At 42.2% G+C, this 19,345-nt stretch overlaps 1 protein-coding gene across 9 annotated transcripts in view; it reads left to right on the top strand.

The window, feature by feature from the left end:
- The first annotated feature begins 3,191 nt into the window (after positions 1–3,191).
- ZMYND11 (zinc finger MYND-type containing 11) overlaps positions 3,192–19,345 on the top strand; it is a 142,425-nt gene continuing 126,271 nt past the window's right edge. For 4 of the 9 annotated variants that reach the window (XM_079759405.1, XM_079759416.1, XM_079759413.1 and 1 more), the window contains exon 1: positions 3,365–3,565. The gene's annotated coding sequence lies outside the window, so the exon portion shown is untranslated. Of the gene's footprint in view, positions 3,324–3,363; positions 3,566–3,921; positions 4,075–19,345 lie in introns of those variants that run through there. The other 5 variants (XM_079759415.1, XM_079759411.1, XM_079759410.1 and 2 more) reach the window with 4 other exon arrangements.

Genomic DNA, 19,345 nt, shown 5'->3' with positions numbered 1-19,345 from the left:
TTACTCTGCACTCTGTAGTGACCGCTCACTTCAGTCTCTTTTATTAAATAGGGGTTTTTATTCTGTGTGTGTGTGTGTGTGTGTGTAAGGGGGGGGGGGCTGTCACATAAGTAAGAGAGAACATTCTAGGTCACACATCCCCATGGATATGAGTTTTGATTCCCTCCTGCTCTCTCACATCAGGAAACACCTTTGAAAGTGAATGAGTGAAGAAGATGCCCTTGAATGTGAGTGTAAATCCACAGGGGCACCTTTGGATTTACACTCACCTACAGTCATTTGCAACAGCCTGCTGCAATTACTAGTAAGTAAGTGCTTGTGGTAATGTCTTACAGCGCAAAACTATGTGTTTTATAGTATTGCACACAGACAAATCTTTACTTCTTGATTCTCCTGTTTTGGAATGGTGAATTCCAGAGTGGGTGGTACGTAGCCCCAGGTTTCTCCGAGATCACAGGCGCTGTCTCTGAAGGACACTCCGTTGATCTTTATCTGTTTTGTACAAGGAATACACAGATAAGATTTCGTTGCTTGTTTTTGTGACAATATAGTGAATGGAAGGTAATAATTACTTAAATTCACTTTACATGACAGTAGTTTATCCTCATTGATAAGTAATACATTTGTAAACCTTTTGTGTGTGTGTGTGTGTGTGTGTGTGTGTGGTGAGCTGCTTCTATGACAACTACCCACATATAGCTTACATTTATTTTTATTAGCTTTGATTGCCCAAAAGTTATATTTTGGGGCTTTTTATATAAATTTTGGGATGTGAACTATGTATAGATTGCAGCCATAAATCTCTATATATACCAAAGAAATCATTGGAAAATAAGATTCTATATAACTTAATTTTATAGTTATATATTCCTTCAAGAAAGGGATCCCTACCTGGTACCGTTCTGTATACGGGGAACAACCAGAATTGTAGGCTAGTTACTAGTAATCTTTTACCTGATTATGAACAAAGATTTTTTTAAAAAAGAAAATGCCTGTAACCCAAAGAAATATACATTGTTGTCATTTTCTTCCTTCTAATATTTAACAAAATGGAAATCATATGCATATGTAATTTAATATTCCTTTTCAACTGTCAGTCTCTAATGTTGGATTTTTATCTTATTTTCATTTGATTTTATTGATATTACATAAAATTGTGATGAGCAGCATTCGTTAATTCATCAACTAGTTCTGAATGCCAAATATTTCTGAGTTCCAAGTATTTGGCAAAAGTGCCTAACCATGGGTAGTTAACATACCTCACTACCAGCATTCTGCCTCCTTTCTTCCTTAATTTCATCCCCAGTCCTGATCCTGGGTGCTGAAGTTCAGTGGTCTGCTACACCAGACCTGTTTCTAAATATGTTGAAAATGAAAAAGAAAATAATTTAGAGAATTGTGTTATCTCTCAACAAAGCCACGTTTGCAATCCAATTGTCTTGCAGATTAAAATTTCCTATTTGTGGTGTCAGCACCTTAATATTAACTTTCCTTCTGTGTACATTCTTGCGCTGACCATCCTAATGCCCTCCAAGGTACATGAATGCCTTAGGGACTTCATGCATCGATATGCAAAGGAGAAAAGTGTACTAATGTGCTTCAAAACGCTCAGGCATATATACCTCTTCTGTTTTATGAACACACCCACACACATGCACCCAGTGAGCAGGAAGAACATTACATGGCTTCTCCCAGGGTTTGCGGGAACTGCATTTATAAGATCCTTTACTCCACAGCCTTGAACTATTAGCCTAAGTATAACATCATCTAATTAACATGTGGTCTTAATTAATATGCATTTAGAAGGACTACAATGCTTGAGTGACAGAGCTACGGGTATTAGGTTATTTAAGAGCAAAACACTAATATCTAGACAGTGCTCTGTCAAGTACAATGAGACCACCAATTTTATCTGTGGCATTTCTCCATTTAACACATTTATTGGAAGCCTGGATGTGCTATGCAGAACAAACCCTCCCATCAGTTTCTAAACACTAAAGTAAACATATCATTACGAACAATTTTGTGTTATGGAGAAAAATAGAGAGGGCCAATTTACATTGGGGGCTCACAAAGGTCCTTTTTGGGAAAAAAGTAACACTTGAACAGAAACTGAAGAAGATAGGGGAAGTATGTGCTGGAAGGAGGGGACAAACTTTGCGTCTTCCTGAGATAGAGTTATGCAGTCACTTCTTTCCTAAAAGGTAAGCTTTCTTTTATGCATATATGATGTTGCCACAGTGAAATAATGTGAAGCCATACAGTCTTGTTTTATAGATGACTTTAAAAAAGGGTGATGTGCTTAAAGCTGTTTATTGTTAGAATTCCTGGTCCAGCACTCAAACTAGGTCTGGCTTGATTTTATCTGAAACCCTTTAACCCATCTGCTGCATTTTATTTATCTGAAAAAATAAAATAAAATTATTTTGTGATGTTCCCTGAGATAACCGAAAACTCTTTGTGATGTATCAGAACTAGGGCTATCGATGGCTGAATAATTGCTTTTTTTGACTGGTATACATCATGGAACACCTATTCAAATATCACCCATTTATTTCTAAATTCTGAGTCTTAGAGACCAGCTATGAAAAAAAAAAAAGATCGATACATTGGATTATAATCCCAAAATTACTTGGACAGACTCTTCCCAATGATTTTCAGGTACCTCTGTCCAATGAGAATCAGAGCAAGAAATTTTGGCTGATAGGCTGTCCATCCAAACTCCTAGTGGGGAAAGAAAGGTTTTTTTTTTTTGGAAAACATGTAGAACCTGTAAAAGTAGGCTTATCTTTGAGACTTTCTTAAACCATATGTTGGGATCTTCTCTGGTTAGATCTAGAATGACAAACTTAAGAGAGATAACCTCGTTCTCTCTGCACAGATTTGTAGTGTTTTTGTCTAATTGACAACGGGTGGTCCCGTTCTTTTTCGAAGTCCTCCGTGTGTATGTATGGAATGAGGAATTAGCACAGCCCTGCAATTCTCCTTGAGGACAGAATGAAAAAGATACTAAAACCACTTTCCCAATTTGGTTAACGAACGTAAAAATGAACGCTTCGCAAAGGCTCTGCAATGGGGCTCGCTGCACGCGATGAAACGAGTCCCTCGGACGGGAGACGGACGCGGGCGGGCGGGCGGGCGGGCGCCGGCCCCGCGGGCCGCGCGCGGAACAATGCGGGCCGGGACCTTTGTGCGCCGCTCCGCGCCCGCGCGCCGGCACGTACGTCGCTTCCACGTGTGGGGCCGCGAAGTGCATGTGCGGCGATGTGAGAATATGCTGGAACCAATTCGGGCAGCGGCGCCGCGGACAGGACGGAGGGAAGGTGGGTGTGGGCGTGCACCGCGCCGGCCGCCGGGAGGGAGCCCGAGCCCAGCGCGCCGCGCGGCCGGCGCCGCACAATAAAGTCCGGGGGCGGGCGGAGGTGGAGGAGGCGGCCCGCGAGCGGCCGCCCGCGCACACACCGCCATGTGAACAGCGCCGCGTCCTCGCAGGACGGAAACTTTCCCGGCGGCGGCGCCCCAACTTCCCGCCCCGCCCGGGCCCGCCGCTCGGCAAGGAGACCCCGTAAGTCCGGCGGCGGGGCCTCCGCGTCCCGGGCCCTGCCGGCCCCCCCCCGGCCGCCGTGCTTCCCTGGCCGGGCTCGCGCTCGCCGAAGGTGCGGGCTGTAAACATGGCGCCCTGAAGCGCCGAGCGGCCGGGGGCGGCGGGAGGCGCCGGGGAGAGCGCGCGGCCCGGCCCAGGGAACCGAGGAGGAGGGCGGCGGGGAGACGCCAGGGAGGCCTGGCCCGCGGAGCCAGGGAGACACCCTGGAGAGGGGAAGGCCGGGCGCGCGGAAGGAGGGCGGCGGGGAGAGCCGGAGGACGGGCCCGCGGAGCCGGAGAGGAGGGCGGTGGAGAGCCGGGAGGGCGAGCCCGCGGGGGCGGAGGCGGAGGCCGGCGGCCCCCCCTCCCCTCTCTCTCCGCGCCCGCGGCCCAGACCGGGGGGGGGGGGGGGGGGGGAGGCGGCGCGGCGGCGGGGCCGGGCGCGGAGGGGAGGGCGGGCACCGCGGCGGAGGCCAGGACCGGAGCATAATGGTAGGAAGGCTGTGCGGCGGGCGTGGGGGCGCGGGCGGGGGCGTCCGTGGCTGGCGCGTCCGTGGCGTTGGCGCCGAGCTTTGTGGAGCCCGGGCTGGGCTGCAACCTCTCGGGGCTCCGAGCGGGTGTGACCGCCGCTCGCCCTCCCGCGAGTGGCCCTGAGTTGCTCGCGGAGCTTTGTGTGCGGCGGGCCCGGGTCTGCGGGGGTCCCGTCGGCGCCCCTTCGCCTGCGGCGGGCCGGGAGGGAAGGCCCGGGGCGGGGAGACGGCTCGGGGCCTACTCGGGCGGGGAAGCCGGGGTGTCGCGTGAGCGTCGCACGCCAGGTCCGCCCTCCTCGCGCGCGGCCAGGCCTTGGGGCCCGCGGCCGCGCTTTGAGGTCCTCCGGAAAGCGGCCCTGTGAGGGTGAGGAGGGCGGGAGGGGGCGTTTGCCGTCGCGGTTCGTGTTTTGGGAGCCGTGACCGAGGCTGGGCTGGCGGCCCCCAGAGATCCAGGCGAGGCTGGGTCCGCGTCCCCCGCGGCTTTCGCCTCCTCAGCAGGCCCTTGAGGCCCCGGGACTGCTGGCGGGGGCCACCACTTCCACGGGGCGTCCAGAGGGCCCCTGCCGGGCGGGGGGGCTCCTGGAGCGTCCCGGGGACCCAGGTTCCACGTGGACTGCCCCTCACGCCTCTCCTGGGCCAGCTGTGAAGGCGCTTTACGGTGTGGGCCTGGTTCCGGGGGTGTGCCCGGTGTTTATGGGTGTGGGCATGAACTCAGTGTCCCCGATTGTGCATGGCGCCTGGGGTGTCCAGGGCGCCCGCTGTTAGGTGTGCTGTGTTCATGATACTCGGTGTGGACATGGTGCCCAGTGTTATGTATGGTGCCTGAATAGTACCTGGTGTGGGCATGTGATACCCTGTGTTACAGACGGTATGTCCATGAAGCCGGGTCTGCATATATATATATATATATAGTGTGTCTGTGAGCTTAAAGCAGGTGCCCAGGTAGCCTGTGCAAGGACCAGTGCCTGAGGGTTGGAGAGGCCCACCTGACTCTGAGGTGTCCGTACTGGGTCCTCTGGTCTGCCTCACCCAGGTGTCCTGCATCCTATAGTAGGCCCTGTCCGTGGAGGGATTCAATTATTTTTAAGAGCTTGCTTAAAAATAATTTAATCTGTCGGTTGAAAGGCACAAAGTACAACATTTACTTATTTTCTTTTAAACTGAAAAAAAAAAAGTAGTAGTTGTAGCATAGTAATTATGGGGTGCATACATAACCTTTTGGGGGTTTTGGGTCATGGATTCATATTAATGGTCGGAAGTTATCAGGGTATCAGATAGTCTTGGTTGTACTTGAGGAATTTGAGTGCTTTCTGGTTAGCAAAGTCACCTTTGATTATTTGGAATTCTAATTTGTGCACAAGGCAGGAGATGAAATACGAGTTTTGGCCCTCGCCGGGTGGCTCAGTTGGTTGGAGTGTCCTCCCATAAACCAAAAGGTTTTAGTTTGGATTCCCAGTTCAGGGCACATATCTAAGTTTTGGGTTTGATCCCGGTCCAGGTGCTTAGGGGAGGCAACCGATTGATGTTTCTCTTCCTCTCTCTCTAAAAATAATAGACATATCCTCGGATGAGGACTAAAAAGAAATAGGAGTTTTGTACAGGTGTGTAATTTTTCTTGTCTTTGGCTAACTAGTGCTGGGTACAGTCATTTTGTTGGACTCTTCTTTATAAGATGGTCAGGTTAGAGAATAAAGGATTAGAAAATATGGGATGTGATTATGACAATAAAATTTTTTCTTGCTTAACTCTACCGGTGATTAACAGGATTTTTATTTTTTGCATGTACTTTTTTGTCCTAGTTGTTTTTCATATGAAAACTGAATCTCCCTTTTACATTCTGTAATTGGGTGACTTATTTTTGCAGTTACTTGTTACAAGGTGTTTAAAAAATGCATGTAAGTGCCTCCAGCTTTACAAAGAAAAATCAATATAAATTTAAATGTTAAAATTTAGCTCCTTAGTTCATACTAAATATTTCTAGGATATTATTACCTTGGTATTTTAAGTGGATGTCATCTTGCATGTTTCTATGAATTGACATGTGTTTATTTGAACTCTCACCCTTCTGTAACCCTATCCCCTTTTCCTTTAAGAGTTGTTCAGATAGTGTATAATAGAAACATTCATACCCTTAGGCATGCATACCTTAACTGAGACAACTAAATGAAGCTAATTAAGAATTTTAACATTTGTAATGGAAGTATCAAATGCAGTCTAATACTACTTAGAGCCCTAAACCTTTGGCTTCAGATTTTCTTTACTTTATCTTTCAGTTGAATTCCACATGGAAAAACAAGCAAAGAGTATATCTAGAAAAAAACATTAAGGAGAAAATGGATAGTCAGACTTATGATAGTTAAAAACTTTTCACTGTTTGAAAACCTTAATTTGGACTTCACATTGAATACTTTTAGAGGGTAATTAGATTTTTTTTGCCATTAGAGAAGTAGCATAAGTGGAGGCTAGATGGCTTGGGTTTGAATCTCACCTCTGTTATTTACTAGCAAAGTGATCTTGGACAAATTACTTAAACTTGTCATGCCTGGTGTCAGTTTCCTCATCTGGAAAATAATAGTAATTGTACTATAGGGTTATTGACTCATAAATGACTATAACCAATTCATTTGAGACAAATTCAGTGTTACTGAGACTTTAATGTGGAAAGGTGTGAAGCTCTGAAATTATATTATTGTCTTACTAATTTGAGTTTGACTGTCGTAGCATACCTCTGAATCTCTTTTTCCTTTTTAGTTAACTCAGAAGGTTAGAAAATAAACATTTGTTATATTTCTTGGGTCTCATTTACTTGAAGCAATTTTAAGGGTCTTTCTATGATTACTTTAACTTTTTAAAATTGGTAAACTATGCATAACGTAAAATTTGCCATCTTAACCATATTCAAGTGTACAGTTCATCGATAATTAAATACATTAACATTGTTGTGCAGCCATAACCACCATTCATCTCCATAGCTCTTTTCATCTTGTAAAACCAAAATTCCATATCCATTAAACACTTAACTTCCCTTCTCCTCTCTCTCCAGCCCCTGGCAACTGCCTAGCATTACTTCTTAATATTTGATGAAGAATATAGGTAATTGAAGTACATAGTGTGAACATTCTTATTTTAACCATTGGTTTTAAATGAATATTTTTGTCTTTTCCCACATCTGCCACCCTATCTGTAACTGCTTCAGGTTGTATGTTTTATATTTGCTTGAAGCAGATGGACTTTCTAAATAAAGAAACGCTGCTTGGCACCTCTTCATTTGATCATTGTGGAACTAATCCCTCACCAACATTTTTACTAGTACTAGGAATTTTGAGAAGAAGTAAAAAATAACTAATGTGAGTTTAATTTTTGCCTGTATCTCTTGCATAACAACTTTTTTGTTGTTTTTGTTAATCCTTACCTGAGGATATTTTTTCCTTTGCCTTTCAGAGAGTGAGGGAGGGAGGGAGGAGAAGAAAAGAGAGAGAGAGAGAAACATCAACTGGTTGCTTCCAGCACACCCCTCTACCAGGGGCAGGAGTGAACCACAACCCAGGTATATGTCCTTGACCAGGAATCGAACCGGAGAACCTTCAGTGCTTGGGCTGATGGTCTTTCCACTGAGCAACACGGGCCAGGACTTAGATAACTTTGTTATTTCCTTGCACTAGTGTTGTCAACTTTTCAAAACAGTTTAAATCTGCTTTGGTGCAATGATTCTGTAAAGATCACTAGTGATCTGAAGGTTCTTCACACGTACTTCTTTGGCCTTGATTTTAGAAATGTTTTGTTAGTCATAGGTTTATTATACAAAGTAAGTATATGATGATAATATGCATCACATGTTATATGTTTACCATGTCTCAGCCACTGTGCAAATTTCTTTACAAACACTGTCCCACATGATCATCTTAAAACATATCAGTCTTCCTTTTAATTATGGAAGGTTCCACCTCCTCATAACACACCCCCATTCTAGCACACACACTCTAATGAGAAGTGAATGAACTAGGAGTTTTGTGAGAGAATGTGATTCATATAACAAAATCCCCATAACAAGAAATAAAATGATAAAAATGAAGATGTGAGGGAGGGAGAGAAAAATAAAAATATCCAGTAGTATAGTCTGAATAATCAAGTCTTAACTAATATTTTAAACATATATGTACTGCCTTAAGGGAAGATCTTTTTGCATGTGTGTGTGCTTGCTATTACTGATTTTTCCACTTAGAAAACTCTTAATTTAGTTTCTATTGTGAAAATGCTGTACAATGTTTAATATCAAAATTACTTACAAATGCAAGTAAATAGTCTGTAAAATAAAAAAAATTATTTGGAAAATAAAAAATATTCGTGTATCCATTATGTGTTTAGTAGGGAAATTTCTAGATATTTAATTCAGTTTTATAAACAATATGATTTATATGGATCTGGTAACTATTTATACATTTATTTAATCTTCCATTCTATTTTTTGGGGTATATTTTCTGTTCAATAAATGGCTAAGTGTTTGCCTAACTTTATGTGAAATTAAAGAAAAATGACAAAGGCAATGGAATACTGTTATATGAGCATTTATAAGGGATCATATTGACTCATGTCTATTCAGTGATGAGAAGTTCTCATTATGTGCTGGTATACCTTAGTTGGAAAATGTCTGTTCCTGAAAATGTGTACAGTTTTTTATTTTTTTTGTGTGTGAACTGAGTAATATTTAAGTACTAGAGGCCCAGTGCATGAAATTCGTGCACTTGGCAGGGGTGGTCCCTCAGTCCAGCCTGTGCCCTCTCGCAGTCCGGGAACCCTTGGGGGATGTCCAACTGACGGCTTAGGAGTGGGCCTAAGCCGTCAGTCGGACATCCTTAGCGCTGCCTCAGAGGCGGGAGAGGCTCCTGCCACCACTGTTCTACTCGCCAGTATTGAGCCCAGCTCAGGGCTTCTGGCTGAGTGGCGCTCCCCCTGTGTGAGTGCACTGACCACTAGGGGGCAGCTCCTGTGTCTGCCCCCTGGTGGTTAGTGTGCGTCATAGCGACCGGTCATTCTGCCATTTAGTCAGTTTGCATATTACCCTTTTATTATATAGGATAATAGGTAAACTAGTTTTGTTTTAAATAAATACTTTTATAGTTCAAGTTACTTCATAATTGATCCAATTCGTAAGATCACATTAAAATGTTATATTTTTACAATGGGTAGAATATGTTTTAAGATCTTATTCATTTATTAAACAGTTATTTATTGAAACTGTACTATGTACTAGACTTTTGCTGGGTAGCATCATTATTGAAACAAGTGCAATGCAATGTGACAGAAGAAAGTGTATGATGTATGTGAATTAAGATACATTGTATTTGAACGAAAATTATTTTTGAGGTCTTAACGATGATGATTTCGAACTTTGTGATTTCACTATATTAACTACCTGAGGATTTTTAAAAACAACTTTGTTATGATTAGTAATTTTTATGTTCTCCAGATATTTTCTAAGCATTTAAGTGAAATGTGGACCCACTTAATATTTTTGATTTTTTTTTTCTAGTTTGATCTGGTATGCTAAGTAAATTTATAATTTGAAGAAGGATGATTCTTTCCTAGTTCAAACATTTATGCAAACACTAAAATATATGTGTATGTGATACATATATACACACACACACACACACACACACACACACACACATATGTATATTTTAACGGATTTGTATTGAGATTGGGATATTTCACAGTTGGGATTAAAATGCTGTTTTTTAAGATGGCATAAATACATTTTAATTTGACTGTGTAGGCACATTAGTTCCCATTAGAAATCTATATAAGCAGTTTTTAGAAAGCTGTGTGTCATTATAAATGTTGCTTGTGGCAGCACCATTTTTTTTTAAAGGTGACTTAATGAGCACCTACTATAGTAGGCAATTACATATCCCATTTCTTTCTCACAACAGCATGAGGGAAGTAGTATTAGTGTGAGTATATGATAAATTCCAATATTATAGTATAATCATAACTGTCCTATAACTTATATTAAGAGAACAGACTTAGGAGGGTGAAGTTACCAGTGCCTGAGGGTCACTCAGAATACATGATCAAGTGGGTATTTGAATTCAAGTGTATGACTACCAAAACCTATGGCTGCTCTGTCTCCTAAGATTCTCTAAGTCCTTGAATCTTTGTACTGATACCACCTTCATCTCCCAAGTGTGCTTTTATTTACAAGTCTGCCAAACGGGGATAATAAAAAAAGGTAAAACTAAACTCACTCTTTATACAAAAGTAGGAGGTGGAAAGAAAAGGAATATTAGAAATCTCCTGGTAATCAGAATGTTCTGCTTAATTCCAGTTTCACTGGCAATCTAAGAACAAGTGTCTATAATTGGCTTTCTTCTTGTCACTTTTTGCAGCTAGTATTATGAAGATACTTGGCATGAGGTAGAAGGGGAGGAACCTACAACTTTATTTTAATATGTATAGGAGAGAAATGTTGGAAAATATTCGGAATTAACTCCAACACTAAAGTGTTTTTGCTGTATGAGAAGGGGGGTCATATAGCAAGAACACTTTACCATTCCCTCTGTTGGATAAGTTCAGTTTGTATTGAAATAACTAATTACTTGAAAGTTGCTCTAAGTGTGAAGACTTCAGAGTTCTGTAGGTGTTTACCATCTAAAATATGAGAAGCATATGGTGAAGAGAAATAGATCAACTGAGTTGTAGCATTCACATATTCACATCATGCTGATATTCATCAGTGGGGATGTTACATAGTAAATATGACTTCCTCAATAAATAGCTCTGGAAAGATTTTTAAAAATATTATATTAATGAAAGCTAGCATGGGGAATGCTCTTGCATGGGGAAACTCTGAACTTGAAAGCCATTATGAACTTTTTAGTTTTTTTATAGACTGATTTGTCTGCTTGTTGATTCTTTCCTTTCCCCTCTCAAAACTGTATCTGAAAAATGCTGTTTAGGAGATCAAGGAGTCCTTCTTGAATTAATATAAAATATACCTAGTTTATTTGACCAGTTCTTTCAGTAGAAATAAGTGAGACAAATTTTGGAGGGCGGGGGGGAGAGTTCCATTAATATACTTAAAATATTTTTGGATCATTAGAAATTTTTTCTTTTTAAAATTACTTTTTAAGACATATAGTTTAAGGTGATCTATTTTCCTACTGTACTTAACAGTGTTTTAAAATAATCACATTAAGCCCTGGCCGGTTTGGCTCAGTGTATAGAGTGTTGGCCTGTGAACTGAGGGGTCCCAGGTTCGATTCTGGTCAAGGGCACATGCCCGGGTTGTGGGCTCGATCCCCAGTGGGAGACTTGTAGGAGGCAGCCGATCCATGATTCTCTCTCATCATGGATGTTTCTATCTCTCTCTCCCTCTTCCTTCCTCTCTGAAATCAATAAAAATATATTTAAAAAATAATCACATTGAGTATTATGTCAAAATACCTGGTATGTTTTATTTTTGAAATACTGTACCTAGTTATTTTACTACTAGAGGCCCGGTGCATGAATTTGTGCATGGGTGGGGTCCCTTGGGGGGGTCTGCAGAGATCGGGCCCCAGCTTGCGGCCCCAGCCTTGCAGCCCTGCAGTCCTGCCTTGGCATGACGCCGCACCCTCACCTGCTCTACCATCTGCCTGCGGGGGGATTGATCGGGGCTGGGCCCCCCACCTGGCTCCCTTAGCGCCTGGGAGCTGGGTGGTGGCCCCGCCCCCCGCTGCCACCACTGGTCGCCCTCTGCGGGGCGATTGGCGGGGTGATTGGGCCCCCGCTTGCACCGCCTTGGCCTGGCGCTGCCTGTTCACCTGCTCCACCATCCCGCCGTGGTCTCACTCTTGTTGGGGCCGGCAGCGCCTCCACTGCTGTCTGCTGCCAGAGCCACGTCGCCGATGCCCACCATGTTCTGTGTCACCCCCTGGTGGTCAGCACACGTCATAGCGAGCGGTCGAACTCCCAGTCTCCTGGTCAAACAACCGCCCGAGGGGACAATTTGCATATTAGACTTTTATGATATAGGATAGGATTCTGAACATAGATATTCTGCACACATAATGTTAAGAAGCCTCTTGCTTGTGATCAGTATTCATGTTGGATTGTTTCAGGTAAGAAACTTTCATTTGAATAATTTGAAAGTTAAATTTTATTTTCTTAGGATTACTAGCTTTAGTCTCAGTGATTTTCAAGTGAATTAAAAGCTGAACAACACCAATCTAGTTTAAAATTAGACTTTCTCATTTCATTTGTATATTTTAAACAAATCCTAATGAAAAATACACTGTTGTAAGCCTTAGTTGCAGTAGTATTTGGATTTTTTTTTTTCTTCAGAGAGGAAGGGAGAGGGAGAAAGAGATAGAAACATCAATGATGAGAGAGAATCATTGATCAGCTGCCTCCTGCATGCCCCACATCAGGGATCGAACCCACAACCCCCGGCATATGCCCTGACCTGGAGTCGAACTGTGATTTCCTGGCTTATAGGTAACGATGCTCAACCACTGAGCCACATCAGCTGGGCTGGATCTTATTTTTTAAAAATAAATTCTTTGGGGTTCTAGCTGATACATTAGAAACCAAGAGTGACCTGATGTGCCATTAGTACAACTGGCTCAATCAGGACTGAACATCTGAATTACTATTTTTTCTTTAATAAAAACATTAAATCAGAATCTCTGGAGATGGGTCTGGGCTCTTTTTTAAAGTCACAAAAGTTTTTTTTAACTTGTGAGTTTCAAATTTTTATTTTGTAAAGTAGGTTGTGGTATGTATGCCTTCTTTTAAATATTCCTTTTTGAAATGACTTACAGAAAATGATGTACCCTCTGATCTTTAGCTCTATGTCTCAGAAATTGTCTTTCAAGAATAATATTCATGAAGTTTCTTTTTTTATTATTTTTCTTTTTTTATTATTACTTTTTAAGATATATTTTTATTGATTTCAGAGAGGTAGGGGGAGAGAGATGGAAACATCAATGATGAGAGAGAATCATTGGTCAGCTGCCTCTTGCACGCCCCACACTGGGAATTGAGCCCACAACCCAGGCATGTGCCCTTGACTGGAATCGAACCCATGACCCTTTAGTCCGCAGGCCGATGCTCTATCCACTGAGTCAAACCAGATAGGGCTTCATGAAGTTTCTTAAAGAGGGTTAACAGCCTGAAAAATAAATGCTTCCTACAGGAAAACCTTGAGTCTTTTTTGGTTTCTCTAAAATGCTCCTGTATTGTCGCTCTACTGGTCATGGAAGGTGGATATCAAAGGTAGGGTTGGTTGGGGTTTCCTGATAGTCCTACATCAGGTCTAAGGTGAACGATATTCAGGAGATAAACTGCCACTCAGTTTCATTGTCTCTGGGCTTTTCCGTAATTTGAGCAGTGGCCTAAAGTTCCTGCTGGTGCTGGAGTAAGCTTTCGATGCTGACAGGTATCAGAAGAACTTGGATGTCTTTCCCTAGACCAGTGGTCAGCAAACTCTTTAGTCAACAGAGCCAATCAACAGTACAACGATTGAAATTTCTTTTGAGAGCCGAAAACCGACTTCTGCGCATGGGCCACGAAGTTTCAATTGCACTGTATGTGTGCGCCCACACGTGGTATTTTGTGGAAGAGCCACACTCAAGGGGCTAAAGAGCCGCATGTGGCTCGCGAGCCGCAGTTTGCTGACCACTGCCCTAGACAGTCATGCCATCCATCGTGGGTTGTGTCTGCAGGCAGGGTTGAGACCACATGCGAAGGTTTTTCAGGCCCTTAGCAGTCTGGCTAACCTTGGCCTTTGTCTGGATTTCAGGTGATCCTTGGTATTCCTCCAGATTGAGGGTGTCATTTCCACTTTCAGGTTGTTCCCCAGAGACATGAGCATTGCAGGGACAGATTCAGTGTCTGAGCTGAATACCAGAAGAGTATGAGGGAAGAAGCCCTGTCACTTTGATGACCAATGTCTACACCTTTCCATGCTGAGCCATCACAGTGGCTCTGGATACCTGTGGAGTGCCTGATAATGACCACGGTTTCTCTTCATCCCTGATGCAGTGTCCATCAGTTTTGCATAGCAGATGGGATGTCAAGGAGGAGGGAGTGGCTCAGGGAGGCCTCAGCTGGAGTCTCTAACAAGGTCTCAGCTGTATTTCATTTGTTCTTCTGAGCATATGGCACAGGCCATCCACAGCTGATTTCCAAGTGATGTCAGTCTTTATACTGTTCTTTCTAGTTATACTCAGGTGATTAAAACAAAGTTTTATCTGTTTTTAAACTGTTAAGTCAGATTTTTTCTGAAATACACATAATTTTCTCAGTTTTAGATTACCAGATACATTCAAGAATTATATTAATTGGTGCTGTTAGGGTTGCATTTTAAATAGAATATTTTGTAAAATTTTACCTTGAGGAATAGAGTGGAAATGTTAAAAGGTTTGCTATTATGAGTCAGTATTTGTTCTTAACTAGAGGTACCATTTCATAGAATAATCCTGAATATCATAAATAATAGGGAGGGAAGAGGATCTGAAGTCTGGTTCATAGAACTTAAAAGTTTAGGGTCTACAAAACTGGCCACTAGTCTCTGCTCTTAGTCTCCTTAACTCAGGAGGCCACAGGCTTCGTTCAGGCTCTTCCTGCACTGCGGCCTGGAATTTGCTACTAGGTAGCAAGATGTAATTGTAAACCTCTCTTCATGCACTCCCCCCCTCCCCCTTACCCCCCAATGGATTTTAATTCTGTCATTCGTGATATATATATTTTAAAGTTTTTTAAAATTGATTTTGAGAGAGAGAAACATCAATGTGAGCGTGGAACATCAGTCAGCTGTCTCCTGCACACCCCCTATGGGGGATTGAGCCCCCAACCTGGGCATTTGCCCTGACTGGGAATCAGACCAGCAACCTTCCTGTGCACAGGACAATGCCCAGCCAACTAAGCCACACCAGCCAGGTCTCATTCATAATATTTTGAATGGTTTTAGTCTAACTTTTTAGTCTTATTTCCTGTTTCCCCAGAGGTAAAACTTTTGTTTCAGCCAGTCATTCTATTTATTCTTTTAATAAATGGCTTTTAAAATACACAGATAGTACTGATTGTATAAATATTATTTTATAAGTTTTTAAATACATATTTTTATTGATTTCAGAGGGGAAGGGAGAGGGAGAAGATAGAAACATCAGTGATGAAAGAGAATCATTGATCGACTGCCTCCTGCACATCCTGCACTGGGGATTAAGCCCACAATCTAGGCATATGCCCTGACTGGGAAGCAAACCGTGACCTGGTTCATAGGTTGATGCTCATCCACTGAGCCACGCGACTGGGCATATAACTTTTGTTCAAGTATCCTTTTTTCCCCTCCTTATTTCATACGCAATGCTGAAGTCAGCTTAAAACTTAATTTAAAATTAGTTGGCATTTGAGATCTCTGTCAATTTTCATCTTATTAGCCCACAGTTAAACTTCTACAGCATTTAAAGTTTGCCTCAAATAGTTCTTATTCTATTGCCTTTTATTATTTAAACTTTACCCCAATAATCATCTTCCCAATTCCTTGACCTATAAACACTGACTTTTTAAATCTACATGAATAAAAGAGTAACATGCTAATGGACCGTACCTTTGTGACACCCACCAGCCAATCAGGAGTGAGTATGCAAATTAACCCAACAAAGATGACAGGTTAATTTGCATACACAGGCCCCAAGCGGCCGGGGGTGGGGCGGGACGCTTGCGTTGTCACCATGGCGGCGACACAGGCATTCCGCACCACCCCAGCCGCTCTGTGCCTCTGGGCAGCGTGGGAAGGCAGAAAGGCGGCTCCAGGCGGAGTGAAAGCGGTGCCGGCAGCCAGGGGAAGGAAGGCCCATTCTTGGACGAATCTTCGTGCATCAGGCATCTAGTATCTTTATAATACCTAATGTGTACAGTGCTATACATACAGTAGGTCACATGAGTGCATCTAGGTAGACAAAAAAGTGTCCCTTTATCTTTTCATTGCAAACATGTTAAAGGCAAAACCCAAATTCTGGATAAATTTACCCTCGCCTATACACTGGAGAGAAATTAGAGAGCTGAGTGGTGACACTGTGTGTAGGTTCTTAGAAACCGACATAGATGGACATCTGAGCTCTCAATCATACTTTATTTCTCTGATAGTTCATCATCCACTTTCCATAAAGATTTACTTAACTTTCTTTACTTTCCTCAACTCCCCCACCACCACTCTTGTAGACCACTTTGGCATCTTTTTTTTTTTTCCAGAGAAGAGACTGCATCATGTTGGAAGTAACTTACTTTAGGCACTCACCATCTCCTTTTGTCATTCTCTTCATGTGCCCATAGATCATTTGCTTCAGAAAACTCACCTATTTTATTTTAATCCTCTTCTGTACTGGCTCCCTTTCATTTACATTCAGATATACTCAGACATCTCCTACCATTACAAAATAAACAGTATAAATGCTTTCTGAACTCTACACTCCTCTGGTTTTCTTTTTCTTCCCTTTATAAACTTTGAACCCTCAACAAAAGCATTCTTTTGTTTCTCTTTTCTGAGTCCAGCTTCTACCACCATCATATGATTGGAGCTGCTCCTGAGAGGTTGTCATGGCCTCCAGCCTGCCAAAGGACCGACTTTCCATTGTCCAGCCCATCACTTGCTCAGCTCTGTTCTAAGACTAGTTCATGCTTATGGTTGCCAGATGGCTGCATCAGTTTGGGGCATCATATCTAAACCTAGTGATAGTAAAAAAAAAACCACAAAAAACAAAATACCACTTTATTTCTTATTTTTATTTTTTATATTTTTATTGATTTTAGAGAAGAAGGGAGAGGGAAACATCAATGAGAGAGAATCATTGAGCGGCTGCTTCCTGCACACCCCCTACCAGGGATCGAGCCCTCAACCCAGGCATGTGCCCTTGACTGGAATGGAACCTGGGACCCTTCAGTCTGCAGGCCAACGCTCTATCCACTAAGCCATACCAGCTAGGGCAAGAAGAGACCATTTTATAGGAGCTAGGATAGTGGTCGGCAAACTGTGGCTCGCGAGCCACATGCGGCTCTTGGGCCCCTTGAGTGTGGCTCTTCCACAAAATACCACGTGCGGGCGCGCACGTACAGTGCGATTGAAACTTCGTGGCCCATGCGCAGAAGTCGGTTTTCGGCTCTCAAAAGAAATTTCAATCGTTGTACTGTTGATATTTTGGCTCTGTTGACTAATGAGTTTGCCGACCACTGAGCTAGGACATCTGTCCTAAAAGTAGCTCTATCACACTTTTTCCTCATTGAGGCATACAGCAGGTGCTGAGCCTGATATCAGGTGATTAGAAAGATGGAATTACCATGGGTGGGTACAGACTAAACTTCTAATCTAAATAGCTGTTGGGAGTCTAATCCCTCTGACTGAATTCTTCAGTGACTTCCCATTGCCATTAGGTTAAAGTCTCAAGTCCTTTATAATGGTGCATGAAACTTCACATAAACTGGCCTCTGTTTCCTGTACTACCTTTATCTAATCTTTCTTTGCTTCTACCTTGCTGACTAATTCTATATATCCTAGAGGCCTCAGGTTAAATGTCAGTTCTTCAGGGAAATTATAACTATCCTACAAGTTGAGGTAAAGGAACACAACCTTTTCTGTACCTTTCTGCACTTCCACAGCATATGTACTCCTAACAACCAAAATTATTGTTTAATGTAAATAAATGCTGACTGATTAAATGGCCTGGGTAGTACAGCATAGAATAATGAAAGAGTTGGTGGGTAGGGAGCTATGAAATACTCTTGACTGTCTCTTAATTATGGTTAAAACTAGTGTTGCATGTGCTTAAATAACATTTGTATTAGCTTGTTAGGTTACTATTTTTTAAATATAAATGTAGAGTTTAATAAGAATACACAGTAAAGTATAAATATATTGTTAGCTTACCATTGTTAATATTTCTATATGAAAGTTATGTTTTGATATATTTAGAGATGAATTTTATACTTTACCAAGTATTACACTTTGGGCAGTTATTCTATGAGAGGAAAAAGGCTGAAGCAGAATCTAATCAAGTGAATTATTTTCGCTCTTTTCTCTCTCCCTTTTTGTGGAAACCTGCTCCTCAGACTAGAGAGTAACACGTATTATCCTGATCACTCCACCTTCAAAAACAGAGAGGGAGAAAGTTGAGAAATGTAGTCATAAGTGAAGGAAGTTATTTGCCAGCTGCATCAAGGTTAACCAAGGAGGCATGATGAATGTGAGCTCTCTCGGTGCTATTCTGGCAACTTTCAGAATTGAGCCATGTCTTAGGCTGTGGCTATTTTAAATGCCGATGAGATGGGATTATTTTAGAAAACAATATGCCTTTATTAATCATTGTTAATAGTTACTTACTTTTTTTTTTTTTTTTTTTTTAGTTTTCTGGAGACTCAGTCTCTTCCCCCTTTCCCAATAACCTGTAAGTTTATTCCTTGACCTTAAAATTCTTAACACATTGCCCTAAGCAGTCAGTACAAACTGATTAGGAATGTGAAATGAAACTAAACTTTGACACCCCTTTCTGAGATTATGGGAAACATTTTACCCAAATTAAAACTCGAAAGTACTTTAGAAACTGACATTTTATTAAAATAACAAATATTTGACAATTTAGCTATAGAGAGTGCCAGATTTACTGGCAGATATTGTCAGTGTCTGCTGTTGCTTGTGTCCACTGTTGCCATACACTTTACATGTGTAAGATAATTGTATGATTTCAGATTTTTTTGCATATTTAATAAAATATTTATACCTTTTCAAAGATATCATAAACTTTGAGCTGTATGTTATATCAATTCAATACTATAGCATGGAGAATAAAATAACCAAATCCTGCCCTGGCCGGTGTGGCTCAGTTGGTTAAGCTTCGTCCCATGCACTGAGAGGTCACTGGTTCCATTCTGGGTCAGAGCCATATGCCCAGGTTGTGGGTTCGATCCCCAGTAGGGGGCATGTAGGATGCAGCCAAATGATGTTTCTCTCTCTTTCTCTCTCTCTCGCTCTCTCTTTCATCAGTAAACATATTTAAAATAACCAAATCCTTCTCAGATGTGGAATGTCAGTCTAAATGCATGCTGTTCTGGATGACATTTGCATTGGTGCAGAGCACGTACCAGGAGCCTTTGAGCCATGTGCTTGTTCTCACCCTGTGCATGGACTTGCCATCTTTGATCTAGAATATGGTCCTGTCATTTCTTAGTTGTTTTTTCTATTGCTTTTTCATTATAGC

The sequence above is a fragment of the Cnephaeus nilssonii genome, assembly GCF_951640355.1.
Source record: "Cnephaeus nilssonii genome assembly, chromosome: 1".
NCBI classification, from domain to species: domain Eukaryota; kingdom Metazoa; phylum Chordata; class Mammalia; order Chiroptera; family Vespertilionidae; genus Cnephaeus; species Cnephaeus nilssonii.
The sequence above is the reverse complement of the archived record's forward strand: the minus strand, read 5'-3'. Positions and strand labels throughout refer to the sequence as shown.